Raw genomic sequence first — 14,595 nt, forward strand, 5'->3', positions numbered from 1 at the left:
AAAATCAGATGATATATAACAGTATATTTCAAGACAAATGATACTAACAGATAAAAATGATTATTTCATAAGAATAAAAGGGACAATTTGTGGCAAGATATAGTAATCTTAAAAGTGATGATAATGAGACAGTAGGATCACAAGTTCAAAGTCAGCCTCAGCAAGGCTCTAAGCAACTCAGTGAGACCCTGTTAAATAAAATACAAAATAGGGATGGCGATGTTGCTCAGTGGCAGAGTACCCTTGAATTCAATCCCTGGCACCCTCCTCCCAAAAAGAGATGATAAAACAATAGCTTCAAATTCCAAGAAAAATACATCATAACTAAAGTGTGTAGGAAAATCTACACTTATTAGAGATTTTAATAACCCATTCCAATAGTTGATAGAAAAAAGACAAAATTAGTAAAGACGTAAAAGATTTAAATAACATTATGATTATCAGACATGAAGAATTAATTGACATTAATAGAATATTATACTCCACAACTACAGAATATGTGTTATTTTCAAGTGTACCTGGAACGATTAACACAGACCATTTATTAGATCATAAAGAATTCTGAAACCATTTCAAAGAGCATTTGACTACAGTGAAATTGATTTAGAAACCTGTAATAGTGAGAATTCAAGGAAAATAAACTTCTTTTGGGGGGCAATTAATCAACATATTTCTAAATAGCCAATCTATAATCCAAAGAGGAAATCATGGGAAAACTTTAAAAAATGTACCATAATAGAAGATAATTGAAATGCAACATGTTAGACATGTTAGACATGAACCATTTTTTTTTTTTGTCTCAGGAACTGATGAATCAAATTGGCATTTTATTCTCTTTAGTAGAAATGAGGAAGGGAAAAGCAGAAAAATAGGCTGAAGAACGAAAATTATGGGAATCATGCCCACCATGAGCAGGTGTTTTAATAGTACTACAATTGTAATGACATCCTTGGATCTTGGTTAAACTAACCTTTCAATATGCCAATAAACAGACCACTAAATAAACATTTTAGCAATTCTTCTCTGATAAGTCCCAAAGAGTGGCATGTACTAATGCTTTCATTTTCATCTAATGAAATGCTAGTGGAGATAGTTTGGAGAGTGTTAATGTTGACAGAGATTATAACTAAAGGATACGTTAGATGGTGATTAAAGAGATGAATAGGCAACCAACAAAAGTTGTGAAATCTGCTATGAGATATGAGATGAAACCATCTGTCTCTGGTTTTAGTTTAATCCTTAATGAATATAAGAAGCCTGACTAAATGATCTGGCGGGAGGGTGGGGGGTGACTTCCAAACACAAAATCCATTATTTTAATTGGTATTGACTATGGTGCCAACATAAAGAAAAAACTCTCTCGAGATAAATAAAAGGATAGATGTAATTCTGAATCTGTCAAGTCTTCTAATTTATAAACTTTCTTATTTGGAAAAATAATTACTTTCTAGAACCCAAACCATCCCCCTACCCCACGATCTGTCTTTCTTTTATGAGAAACCAACAGGAAGTTTAGTTTGCAATTTGTGATCATGATTTGAACTTTTCAAAAAATGTGTGTGAGTCATTTCTTGCTCTTTGATAATTTCCAAATGACAAGAATTTGCTTTTATAGATCAGTCCTTTTAATTATTTCAGTATACTTTGGTTGGAAGCAAGAAGAATAAATGAGAAATGTCATTCCTGAGGAAGAGCCTCATAATAAACACATAAAAAGCAAACGGTCATTTTGTGGTGGGGTGATATGTATTCCTGAGGCTTTTGCCCCTTTCCCTTCTTGAGCTGCTCTTTTTCCTGTTCCTTTGCAGAGGAATCTGGTGGAGCAATTTAGTGGTGTGGAAATCACATGAATCTAATGTATGTGGGCTTCAGCCACTGTGTACATGGATAGAGATGCTGTTCAAAAATCTGTCTTATGTGTTCTAACCATAATTTTAACATTCAAATATGTGGAATTCTATAGGGAGGCTTTACATATAGAATGCAGGATATATATATCTCTTTGTTTTGAATAACATTTCTTCATTCATTCCTACAGACAAAACTTAAAATTTAAAAATATTAAGAAAAAGAAGAAAATGATGCATTCATTTTGCTTGGAACCTCTTCATCCATAAAGGCTTACAACTAGGCTGACTTGCTCACCTTCTGCTTAAATCTCATTTTCTCTGCATAAATCTGATTTCCTAAGCAAAACTCTCTTGGCCGCCCTGTTTAAAAGTAGCATTGCCTTTCTATTTAAAAAAACTGTTTTGTTTCCAATGATCTGAATTCATTCCAATTAGCAATATTGTTGATTTCATTAGGAAGAGGGAGGAGATTTCTAAAAATTGTCAAAAATAAAAAATAAAAACAATCATCAAAAGGTCAAGTAAACTGAGGGACAGAGCCACTGAATGTTTGTCCTCTCTGTCGTGCATTAGGAGTGAGCATGGGGGAGAAAGGTGCTGGCTGAGTCCATGCCTACTTGCTGAACAGGCAAATACACTGCCAGCAGACCCAGTATAGTTTTCACCATAAAAACAAACAAAAATCTTAGGCAGCAATACCTGTTTGTGGCAATATCTTTTCACTGTTGCTGTGGTCTATTTTACAAACTGCATTGTGGTCAAAGAGAATATCACTTTTCCATTCTTTCAAGATTTCAACAAATATTTCTAGATATTAGAGAAAGGCAACATTTTGCTTTATCTACTTTTTTTATTTTGAGGTGATAGCTGCTAAATTTGGCTGCTGTACTCTCCATATCCGTAAAGCTGTTCTTGGGTCCACCCTGTGGGCAACCATCCAGATATGGATTTTTCCAGGCAGCCTGGGCATGGCTATCCTGCTTTTAACCTCTTCCTTCTGTGCTGGGGCTAAGGACATTGAATGGCCGTGAGCTTTCCTTTATTTCTGGTGCAATTGTTGCTTCTCAGGTCTGGCTTGGGCTCTGATCTTGACATTTATGTCACAGGTGTCACTGGTGAAACTGCTGTGAAACCAGATGGCAGGCCTACTGGGGTTGGCAGCATCTGCTATTGTCCTCGCTGTCACTGCTACCTGCTCTACTTTCTTCTTCCTGTTGATGTGCTGTTGCCTTGTGTTGTCATTCCATTTGCTATTTGCCTTCCTTCAGGCCTTTTCAAATGTGAATACCTTTCCATAAGTCTTATGATGCATTCGCTCTGCTTGGAACCTCTTCATCCAGGAAGGCTTACAACTAGGCTAGCTTGCTCACCTTCTGCTTAAATATCATTTTCTCTGCATAAATCTGATTTCCTAAGCAAAACTCTCTTGGCCACCCAATTTAAAAATTATAACCCACCCTTCTTCACTCCAACTCTGATGTTTTTTTTCTCTTTTTCCTATGCTATTTTTTTCACATAGCAAATAACATTACCTTGTCATGTACTGAATTTAACTTGTTTATATATTATCCATATCCCTTCATTGGTCAAGATTTTGTCTGTTTTTGATTGCTTGGTTCATTACTGAATTGCAAGCATCTGGAAGAATGCTGGAATGTACTTTTAGCAAATATGTCAAAATATGTGTCCAAACACGTTTTTCCATTGACGTCCAAGCTCTTAACCCCAGAGTGGGATGCACTATTAAATAATTTTTCCATTCCTCATTTTGAAGTTGTTGCTTATGTTTCTAGAAGGCAAATTTGCAATTTTTTAATTAAGCATTTTTGAAACTTTCTTTCTACTTACACTTTTTTGTGCAATATCACTCAATTAGAAGAGGTCTTAATTACTACTGTTTAGGTACTTCAAAGTGTTTGTTAAATGATTACCTGGATTATAAATATTGAAAATGCAGCCTATTGCCTTTGTATTTGGTTTTATTCATTGCATTTAGCATACTATTATGAAGAAGAGATTGAAAAACCCAGGGGAAAAAGAATAAGTAACATCTGCTGCATATACTGAATATTTGACTGAAGTTGTCTTCTTTAATCCTCACAATAATCCATGTAATTTGCCCGAAGAACCACAGTCAGAAAGTGTCAACACAGAAATGCAAAGCAGTTGTGTCTGGCTCCAAAGTTTGTTCATTTCTTCCTGAGGCACAGTCATACCAAACAGCAATAAGAACTCTTCTAATTGAGTGATATTGCATGAAAACATGTAGCTAGAAACAAAGGTTCAAAAATGTTTGATTGAAAAAATTTGCAAAGTTGCCTCCTACAAACATAAGTAACAACTTCAAAACGAGGAATGGGACAATTATTTAATAGTGCACCGCTCTCTAGGGTTAAAAGCTTGGACATCAATGAAAAAACATGTTTCGGCACATATTTTGACATATTTGCTAAAAGTACATTATTTGCAATATGAATCCAACAAAATATATATATGCCCAATGCTAAAAAAGAGGCACCAAGATCTCTATAACATTGTTCTTGAGTGTTTTGCTTATTTTAGACTGCCAAACTATAATTTATTATATTTCTGTATTTTTAAAAGGAGACAATTTATTGTTAAGATCCTTCCTTGTTTTGTCTTCTCCTTTGATAGATTTTGATCTAGTTGTACAGTGTACATTAGGCTTCTCTTTTCATTCAGCACCATATATTTATGAAGACCCCATATGATGTAAAAAGCACTAGAGAAAGGAAAGTTATCTGCAAGCTCCAACAAGCCCCCTAGCTTATGGAAGAGCATCAGCTATTGTTCAGGGCAATGGTATGCTCTGTGACTATCTCTGGGATGCTCAGTTTTCTCCAATCCAGAGTCTATGTAAATGATCTTAATGATTCACTTAATTATAATTCCATTTTTCTTATTTGATAAAAGTAAATTGCTGCTGTGTTTTTTCAAAGCAACCGTGGAATCTACAAGTTAGAAAAAATCTTAGAACCATACATTCCAATTATTTACCCAGACAAAAATCCTCCTTATGGTATCTACTTGAGTATTTCTGATAATTGAGGATTGTTTCATATTTTAAAATATGCATTTTGTTTTGTATAAGTCTCCAAATTTAATCATCATTCCTTGTACTTGGGTTGTAAATATTGGATGTATTGCTTATATTTGTTAAAAATTAAACTAAGAAACAGTAAAATTTTAGAGTTTATTTGAATGAGCAGCAGTTCTGAAGTCAGACAGCTCCAGACGAGAGTTGGTTTAAGAGTTCCAAAAAGTATCTCAAGAAGAAGTCTTTCATAGGGCAAACATGAAATTAAAACAAAGAAAACATTAGATTGGTTGCAGTTATAAGGATGCCTTACTTTGTCCATTCATTTGGGAATTTTCTAACCATGTGAGTTGGTTACTTTTGATTGGCAGTTACAAGAAAGACCTCAAGTTAAGTTTTATTTATATTTGCAAATCAAGGAAGGGTAAGATTACTTGTAGGGATTTTTTGTTTGTTTGTTTTTAATTTATTCTAATTTGTTACATATGACAGCAGAATGCATTTCAATTCATATTACACATATATAGCACACTATTTCATATATCTGGTTGTACACAATGTAGAGTCACACCATTTGTGTCTTCAAACATGTACTTAGAATAATGATGTCCATCTCATTCCACTGCCTTTCCTACCCTCATGCCAGCTCCCTTCCCTTCCCTCCCCTTTTCTTTATCTAGAGTTTATCGATTCCTCCCACGCTCCCCACCATCCCCATTAAGAATCAGCATCCTTATATAAAAGAAAACATTCAGCCTTTTTTTTTGGCGGGGGGGGGGGGGCGGGCGCTGGCTTACCTCACTTAGCATGATATTCTCCAGCTCCATTCATTTACCTGCAAATGCCATGATTTTATTCTCTTTTAATAGTCCATTGTGTATACATACCACATTTTCTTTATCCATTCATCTACTGAAAGGCATCTAGGTTGGTTACACAATTTAGCTATTGTGAATTGAGCTACTATAAACGTTGATGCTGCGGTGTCCCTTTAGTATGCAGTTTTTAAGTCCTTTGGGTACCAAGGAGTGGGATAGCTGGGTCAAATGGTAGTTCCATTTCCAGTTTTCCAAGGAGTCTCCACACTGCTTTGCATATTGGATGCACCAATTTGCAGTCCTACCAGCAATGTATGAGTGTGCTTTTTCCCCCCACATCCTTGCCAACACTTATTGTTGTTTGTATTCCTAATGGCTGCCATTCTGACTGAAGTGAGATGAAATCAGAGTAGTTTTGGTTTACATTTCTCTAATTGCTAGAGTTGTTGCACATTTTTTCATATATTTGTTGATTGATTTTGTTTATCATCTTCTGAGAAGTGTCTGTTCAGTTCCTTGGCCCATTTTTTGATTGGGTTGTTTGTTTTTTTGGTGTTAAGATTTTTGAGTTCTTTAGACATCCTAGAGATTAGTGTGCTATCTGCTGTGCAAGTAGTAAATATCTGCTCCCATTCTGTAAGCTCTCTATTCACCTTACTGATTACTTATTTTTCTGAAAAGATGCTTTTTAGTTTGAATCCATCCCATTTATTGATTCTTGATTTTAATTCTTGCACTATAGGAATCTTGTTAAGGAAGCCGGGGACTAATCTGACATGATGGAGATTTGGTCTTTCTTTTTCTTCTATTAGGCGCAGAGTCTCTGATTTAATTCCAAGGTCCTTGATCCACTTTTGTTTGTGGTGAGAGAGGAGTTTAATTTCATTTTGTTGCATATGGATTTCCAATTTTCCCAGTACTATTTGTTGGAGAGGCTATCTTTTCTCCAATTTATGTTTTTGGTGCCTTTGTCTAATATAAGATAACCGTAATTTTGTGGATTTGTCTCTGTGTCCTCTATTCATACCATTGGTCTACAAGTCTGTTTTGGTGCCAATATCATGCTGTTTTTGTTACTATTGCTCTGTAGTATAGTTTAAGCTCTGGTATACTGATGCCACCTGCTTCACTCTTCTTGCTAAGGTGGTTTGTTTGATTAAGGAGTCTTCAGAAATAGATTATGTTTTAATTTAATTTTCCTATAATAGCTATATTAGTTTTAGATCTTTCCCCTATAGTCACAAGAGCATCTCAAACACCCGAACCCCCTTCAGCGTGATAGCTTGTTCACTATTGTACCTCTTTGAAATTTGTAATTCAGTTATTGAGTAACCTTATTGAGTAAAGGTATTGCTTTATGCATTTCAAGATTTACAAGGAAAAATACTGCATAGCTTTGCCTCAAGATAATAGAGATGACTACCTCTATTTTTACAAATATGTGTGGAAAACAAGTGTGTTTTTGAGCTTGAAAAAGTAAAAGGATATACAAAGCTGGAAGGATGTGAAAATATTCATGGAAATGGCAGAATTTGAAATTTACTCCTCCTGTTGCTTCAGCAGACTGAACCAGCGATATAGAGAATTTCAGGGTAAAATAGCAAGAGCAACAGCTTGGAAGTGGAAAGACAGAGAACAGGATGCAAGTGGAGAAACACTTGAGCAAATCCTTCTATCTGTCCCACAGATGCTGAGTGTAATTGATAGGGGAAGAGACCAGAAAAGAAATTTGCAGTGCTCTTTTTAGGGAGAGGAATTTGTACTTTATATGGACAGTAGTGGAGATTCCTGAGTAGAGGTGATAAATATAAGGTGATATTTTTATTAACATTGACCTAGGAGTAGTTTGGAGGATCAATTAAAGCAAATAAAAATGATCATAGAAGGAGGAGTTAGAAGATTAATATTGAACTAAATTTCTATTTAAAATTTAAATTTAGTTAATGAAGAAGAGATTCCTTCAATAAGGGTTTCCAGAGCAATTAGACAAGAAAAATTGACAAGATTGAAAAAATTATATAAGCAAACTTGCTGTGCAAGTAAAATAATAAGCTACAGAGGCAGGAATAACTCCATTCCTCGGGGCCTGAGGTGAGGCAGAGCATCATGGCAGAAGAGTGAAGTGGGTGAAAGCAGCTCAGTACATGGTCACAGGAAGCAGATAGAGAAAGGCTCTCGCCCACCATGAACAAAATGTCTACCTCAAAGGAAGACTCCCACCTACTAACCTCCTCTAGCCACGCCCAACCTGCCCACCAGTTACCAACCAGTTAATCCCTATTACCAGATTAATGCACGGATTGAGTTAAGGCTCTCTAGCCCAGTCATTTCACCTCTAAACTTTCTTGCATTGTCTCACAAGTGAGCTTTGGAGGACACCTCATATCTGAACCATAACAGATAGATAAAGAACAGAGTGAAGAATGGAAACTCGCCGTTTATTGTAGTACTACAAGTTCTTTGATATTGAGGGTCTGAACCTGATGTTGGAAATGGATGGAGAAGGGAAGAGAGAGAGATGAATAATTTCAGAGGCACAATTGACAGGACTTGGAGGGCAGTGCAAGGAGGAGGAGTTAGGTGATGTTCATGCTGTAAACTTGAGTGCAGGAGATTATGCCTTTAGAAGAAAAAGGAAGGGGAATTTGGTGAGGTGGAAAGTTTTCCCTCTGTGTCTACTATGTATGCACACTACTGCAGTGCCTGGAACACAGAAGGCACTCTTTATAATCATTTATCTATGCATTCAGTCTTGACTGTATGCCAGAGTACTGAGCACTGGAGATATATATGGAAGCAAAAAGAAAATGGAGAAACAAGATTTGTTGCTCTTATTTAGTGTGGTGGACATTATGTTGCTTTATCCAAACCAGATTTCCTTGGTCTCTTCTCCTGTTTCTGTGCTTTTCTGAAGTGCTTTTTGCTTCTAAGAATCTGTAGCAGTATCTCTCTTTGGAGAACTGTCTTTTGGTTATTTGAATCTTTGTTCCCATTTTAGCAAAAAGCCTCATGTCCAGGAGTTTTTATTTCTCATTCACATCTTTAGTCACTGACTACTTATTACAGTCTAATGAAAGTCCAGATCTCTTGCCTCAAGTTGGGACAAATCAAAAGACATAAATAATATTCCAAAATTGTCTTATAGGATTAGGAAAAAATAACCTTCTATAGAGTTTTGTTGGACATCCACCTTTGCTTGGTTTCTTTCCCATCCAGTCGAGCAAGTTCTCCCACTCCTTTACTGGCTGATCGTAGGAGTATTTTCTTAACTCATGTCTGCTTCTGGGGAACCTGACTAAGATGTGTAATTTACATTGCAATGGGAAGAGACAGATAAACAACATAAATAATTCAATTAAAATGTAGGTTATGAGCAGCTAAGAGGAAAATATGGAAGGAATGTAATCAGGGTGTGTAGATGTGTTCACAGTGCATTTGTAGGGGATGGCTTGCAACTTTGCACTGTGCAATCAGGAAGAGCTTTGTCACTGAGGTAACATACCAGCAAGGACTAAGAAATGCCATGGCAATGAGCTATGGAAATGTCTGTGGGGAAAGCATTTCAGGCAGAGAGAAGAGTAAATGCAAAGTCATGAGCTGAGGTTGTGCCTAAAGTGTTTGAAAAAGAATGTTCGTGTGGAAAAGCAGAGCAAGAAAAGAAATGGGAGAAGGGATTGATGGGGATGGCCAGATCTTCTACACCAACAAAAGCTGCTGTATGAAATTTGACTTTCTCCTTTAAGTAAGATGGAGAGTCACTGCATCACTGCAGAGTTTTCAACAGAATAGTGACTCAATCGTCTTGCATTTTAAAAGAATCTGACTACTGAAAAATAAATCTGGCTACTACATTGAGGAGACCAAGAATAAAGCAGGCAGGGAAAGCAGTTCAGAGATTATCAAGGCTGGTATCTTGGGACATCACACAGGGTTCCATGTTCAAAAGGGCTCCATGTATGGGGTTTAATGCTCTGCATTCACCAGCTTGTAGCATATCCTGAGTCTTGCTTCTAATTCTGCATCCAGCATCCCTGCTGAGAACATATTCAATACCACCTGTGCCCCTCACCCCTGGTATCCCAGGCTGCTTAGCCTCCTCTTCCCACATCTTCTCAATGACTACTGCTCCCATCCATGAAGTTATGGTGAGGAGAGGTCTGTGTTCTTCTTCCATTGTTCTTGTTGGGGTTTAGAGCACAAATACAGGTCAAGTTGAAATGAAGAACACACACTCTGTGCTGGCAGAGCCAAGGCAAGTGAGACACTCAGCCTCTCATCCACTCCCAGCCCAAGAATGTTCAGGTGCAGATGTTACAACCTCTTGGGTTCACCCCTTGAACATCTGTTGGAGCAGCAGACTCATGGGAAAGGTAGATTTAATTCTCTCACTTTCCCTGAGGTCAGGTTGCTTCAGTTCAGCATCTAATGACAAGGGAAACCAGGCAGCTGGGGGTGGGAGCAGGAAGGTGTCCATGTGGCTCTGCACTTGTCCTTTATCTCCCTGATCAAGGGAGTGTAATATTAAATAGCAAATAAAAAACATCGGCTCATGAGACAGGCCATTTAAGTAAAAAAATAAAGTATGTTTTATAATGAACAAGGCGCCCTACATTTTCATTTTGCATTGTATCTCATAAGTTATGTAAATGGACCTTGTATAATCCTAATGGAAAGATCATGGCGACTTGAACCAGGGTTCTGGAAATAAACAAAGTGAAAAATGGTTGGATTCTATATATAATGTGATATAGAACAAAAAGAATTTGCTTTTGATATTATGTAGTGTATGAGACTGAGATAAAGGTATCGAGAATGACTCTTAGGTTTTCATATGAGGACCTAGCCAACATTTATTGAATGAATTAAGTGTATCTGTGCATGAAGTACATGGTTGGTAATGAAAGCATGGTGGTAGAAGCAAATCTTAGAGGTATTTTCTAAGGGCGAATATAAAGATTTGGTGACAGAGATGATAAAAAAGAGGGAAACAAAAACACTTCTAATATAGGAAAATAGAAGAAATTGGTATTAGTGAAAGAAATTAAATATTTAAGAAATGGCACTTATTTCTAGGAAGATAATTTCAATTTTGAAAATGTTCAATTAAGGCTCCAAGAATGGACAGCCAAGGAGAACTTGTCTATATGTAATGGGATCTTGAATGAACATCCCAGACTATGGATCGGTATGGAGAGAATCATCATACAGTTGTAAGCTCCAGTCACATGTTCTTTTGAAATGTGCACTAGTAGAGAGTATATAATATTTCCAAGAAAACTTTAGATTGCATTTATTGTTAGGAAGCAAGAGGAATAAAGTTAACCTGAAAAGAGGGGCATGAAAGCAAGGTCAGAAAAGACTAAAATGAAGTGATCAGAATTAAGGACTCCACATTCAAGAGAATCATCAGTCATGTTGATGTATCAGTTTCTTGCTAATATATCAGGTCTTCCTCCATCCCTGGGACCAGTATACTCAGTATGATGCATGCAAAGACACTGAGGAGGGAATTTTTGTTTTCCAATAAAGGATAAACTAGCACCACAACAGCCAGGTTATAAGGAGAAACTAAGTTATTCTTGAAGGAAAACAAGGAACAAGAGATGGGCAAGCGAGAAACAAAAGACAGAGGCCAGGTATAGATGCAAAGAGAGTATATTTGTCAGAGCTGACAAATAAAGGCCATCTCTCCATAAATGGAGAGAGGCAATACAGGCTTGGGTTCTGTGACTTTTATGGGCAGGCTCAGGGAATAGAGCCTGGTGGGTCCTAATGCGGGGGTGGGGGGTGGGGAGGTGGTTAAGAGTGAGGTTGGTATGAGGGAGTGATGAGCCTTTCTCAAAAATGCCTTTGGGCTAGAAAGCAAATTTTTTTCTTAAGGTGGCCTCTGTCACTTAAGATGGTCATCCAGATGCTAAGCAAGGACCTTACAATTCTAGTTTGCCTAACTGCACTAGGGCTGATGGATTGTACAAATGTCTTAGGTATAGATAGAGATCACATTCCTTTAGAAAAATCAGATGTATTTTTAAATTTGCATCTCAATGGTACATTTCTCATTTCTGAAGGAAACAAGGAACACTGAAATATATTTAGGATCTGAAGTCAGATGTGTGATTTGAAACTTTTGCTCAATGTGACAATGGCAAGTTACTCAACAGGTATGAACCCTGACCATCATCATACTTGCTAACTTACTAGTTCCTTCACAAGTACTGCAAGGGTTAATCAAGTAAGATAACTAAGTCAAGAATCTAGTAGGGTGCCAGAATGTTTAAGCTCCATGTTAACATGACACAAATAAACAAACCCAAGTTCTCTTATAAGCTCATTCTCTTTCTCTGTATCAGACACACACACACACACACACACACACACACACACACACACATACACACACACAAATTTTGAGTCTGGGACATTTTGGAATAAAGCTATTTTTCGAGCATTAGTTTTCATTTCAAAGAACTCTGCCTCTGCCTCTGCCTACATGTTTCAATATTAGGAAAATGGCCCCAGTGGAAGAGGATGAGAGCTGAGAGAAAAAATTTTAGGTAGAATTTCTCCATTAAAAAAAGGAAAGGAAAAAAAAAACTGACCTGGAAATATTCAGGTGTATGCAACCAATGAAAGTGCCTGCCCTCATGGAAAGAACTAGTCCTCAGAAAATTTTCTTTCTTACCCAATAATGAAGATCCAAAAGTGGAGCTCTATGATCCCAGAATATTCAATCCATCAAAAACTAACACATCATTAGATTAAAGGTAGCCTTACTGCTGATGAGCCACATAGAGAAGATTGAATTAGTTCATGGAAGTCTATTAACACACATTTAATACATTTTGAAGATTTTAAAAGGACCTAAAAATGTATTATAGTCAAGCTTCAAAAATAAACAAATAAATTAATTTAATTTAATTGCTTCTGTAAAGATAAAGGTATGCTTCCTTTTGTATAAATAACTTATTTTTCTAAGGAAAGGTGTATATAAATTGACTATTTGTGAATTAAATTATATTTCCCATAGATCATCATGATAAAGTTTTAGCATAAATTCTGTTGAAGGAAAACAAAATATGTCCCAAGATATAATCATTCCAAGGAATACCTACACTTTTATAAAGAATATTGCTTGCTGGGAGCAGTGGAACATGCTTTATAATCCCAGCTTACGAGGCTGAAGCAAGAGGACTCCAAGTTTGAGGCTAGCCTCAGCAATTTAGCAAGACTGACTCTAAATAAAAATAAATTTTTTTAAAATTAAAAGGCCTGGGGATGTATGTAGTTCACTGGTAAATGCCCCTGGGTTCAAACACTGGTAGCACTATGTATATTATTACTCAATGCACATAATAGGAAAATAAAGTATTAAAATTAAGTTTGTTTCATAGTGGAACTAAAACTACCATTTAAAAGAAAGAATAATGGCTTTTCTGACCAGTACATACTAAACTTTAATCTTTCATATTCTATTGTGCTCTGTTCTTAATATATAGCAGAAAAAAATGTAAGTCTGGTTGTTCAAAACTTTCTCTCCTTTATGAAAATGGTTAGCTATAGAAATGCTCTGGTGGATTCAGGCAAAATAGAAAAGTGTACATAAAAAAAACACAGCAGGGAACAGTCCATGAGCATGTAGATTCAAACATTGAAATAAGGAAGCAGAGAATCCAAAAATCTTCAAATGATATTTAAAAAAAAACTTTTTTTAGTTTATGTTCATATTACTTTAATATACTGAAAAAAACCCTAAAAGTTACCATTGTAAAACAGAACTAAAAAGGCACTTCCAGAAAAAGATATTTCTGTCATAGCTTTGTTAACTCTTGGGTTTAAAAAAAAAAACTAAGTTTTGAAGACATGTCCACAATCATGAATTATAATATAAATTATTTCAATGAGGACATAATCATTTCCTTAGTGTAAGTTTATCTTTACTTATTATATAAATGTCATTTTAAAAAATTTTTTGCAATGATGGATATTAAACTTACTGCCTCCTGTCTGCAAGGCAAGAGCTCTACCATTGAGCTACATCCCCAGCCCATAAATGTCAATCTTTATGAAGAGAAATTAAAGTTACATAGTAATAATTACTACAAATTCTTCTTTTCCCTTGCCCCTCATATAACTGTAACTATTTTTTCTGCATACACACATTAAATGTATATGGCTTAACTTTTTTTTACATTTTAATTTAGAAAATTCATGCTCCTTTTTTGTAAAGGAGAAAACAAAGAAGAGAATTCATCAGAAGGGAAGCACTATAACAATGTCATCAGAATTTAGAAATGCAACTTTTAATATTTTTTTCTCTTCTTACTACTTCAAATTACATTGACTTTCCCATTATTTATGTATCCCCCAAAGATAGCAACTAGCCTTAAATTTTTTAACAAAATCTTTTGTCTGAAAAGTAATATAAATGAATGTAAGTATTTTTGTTAGGTAATGTATGTCATGTAAAATACAAAGTATCAGGTCAAAAGGGTCAGAGAAAAAGGAAGAAAAATTAATGTGCTTAGATTTTTGAAAATCTCATTCTAAGAACTTAATAAAGAGAACATAGTCTTATTTCAAACCTACACATAAATCTTTTTGATATGGGAAAAATATTCAGATTTTGCTCATTTCATGTCTTGGATGTACTGACAAACCATTTTATGTTCACCCTTTAAAAAATTCAAAGGCAAACTCACAGGTTAGGATCAATGGAAACGAAGGGGTGCCCCTACAACTGATATAATATCAAAGAAACTGCATATATTGGTGTGTTTCTGATAGTGAATGATTCTGGAAGAAAATCTTAAGCAATGCATAATTTTAAGGAACATGGATTCTGTAGTCAGACAGTATGGACTTAAATTCT

Source organism: Spermophilus citellus, assembly GCF_964194105.1.
Source record: "Spermophilus citellus genome assembly, chromosome: 11".
Taxonomy (NCBI): Eukaryota; Metazoa; Chordata; class Mammalia; order Rodentia; family Sciuridae; genus Spermophilus; species Spermophilus citellus.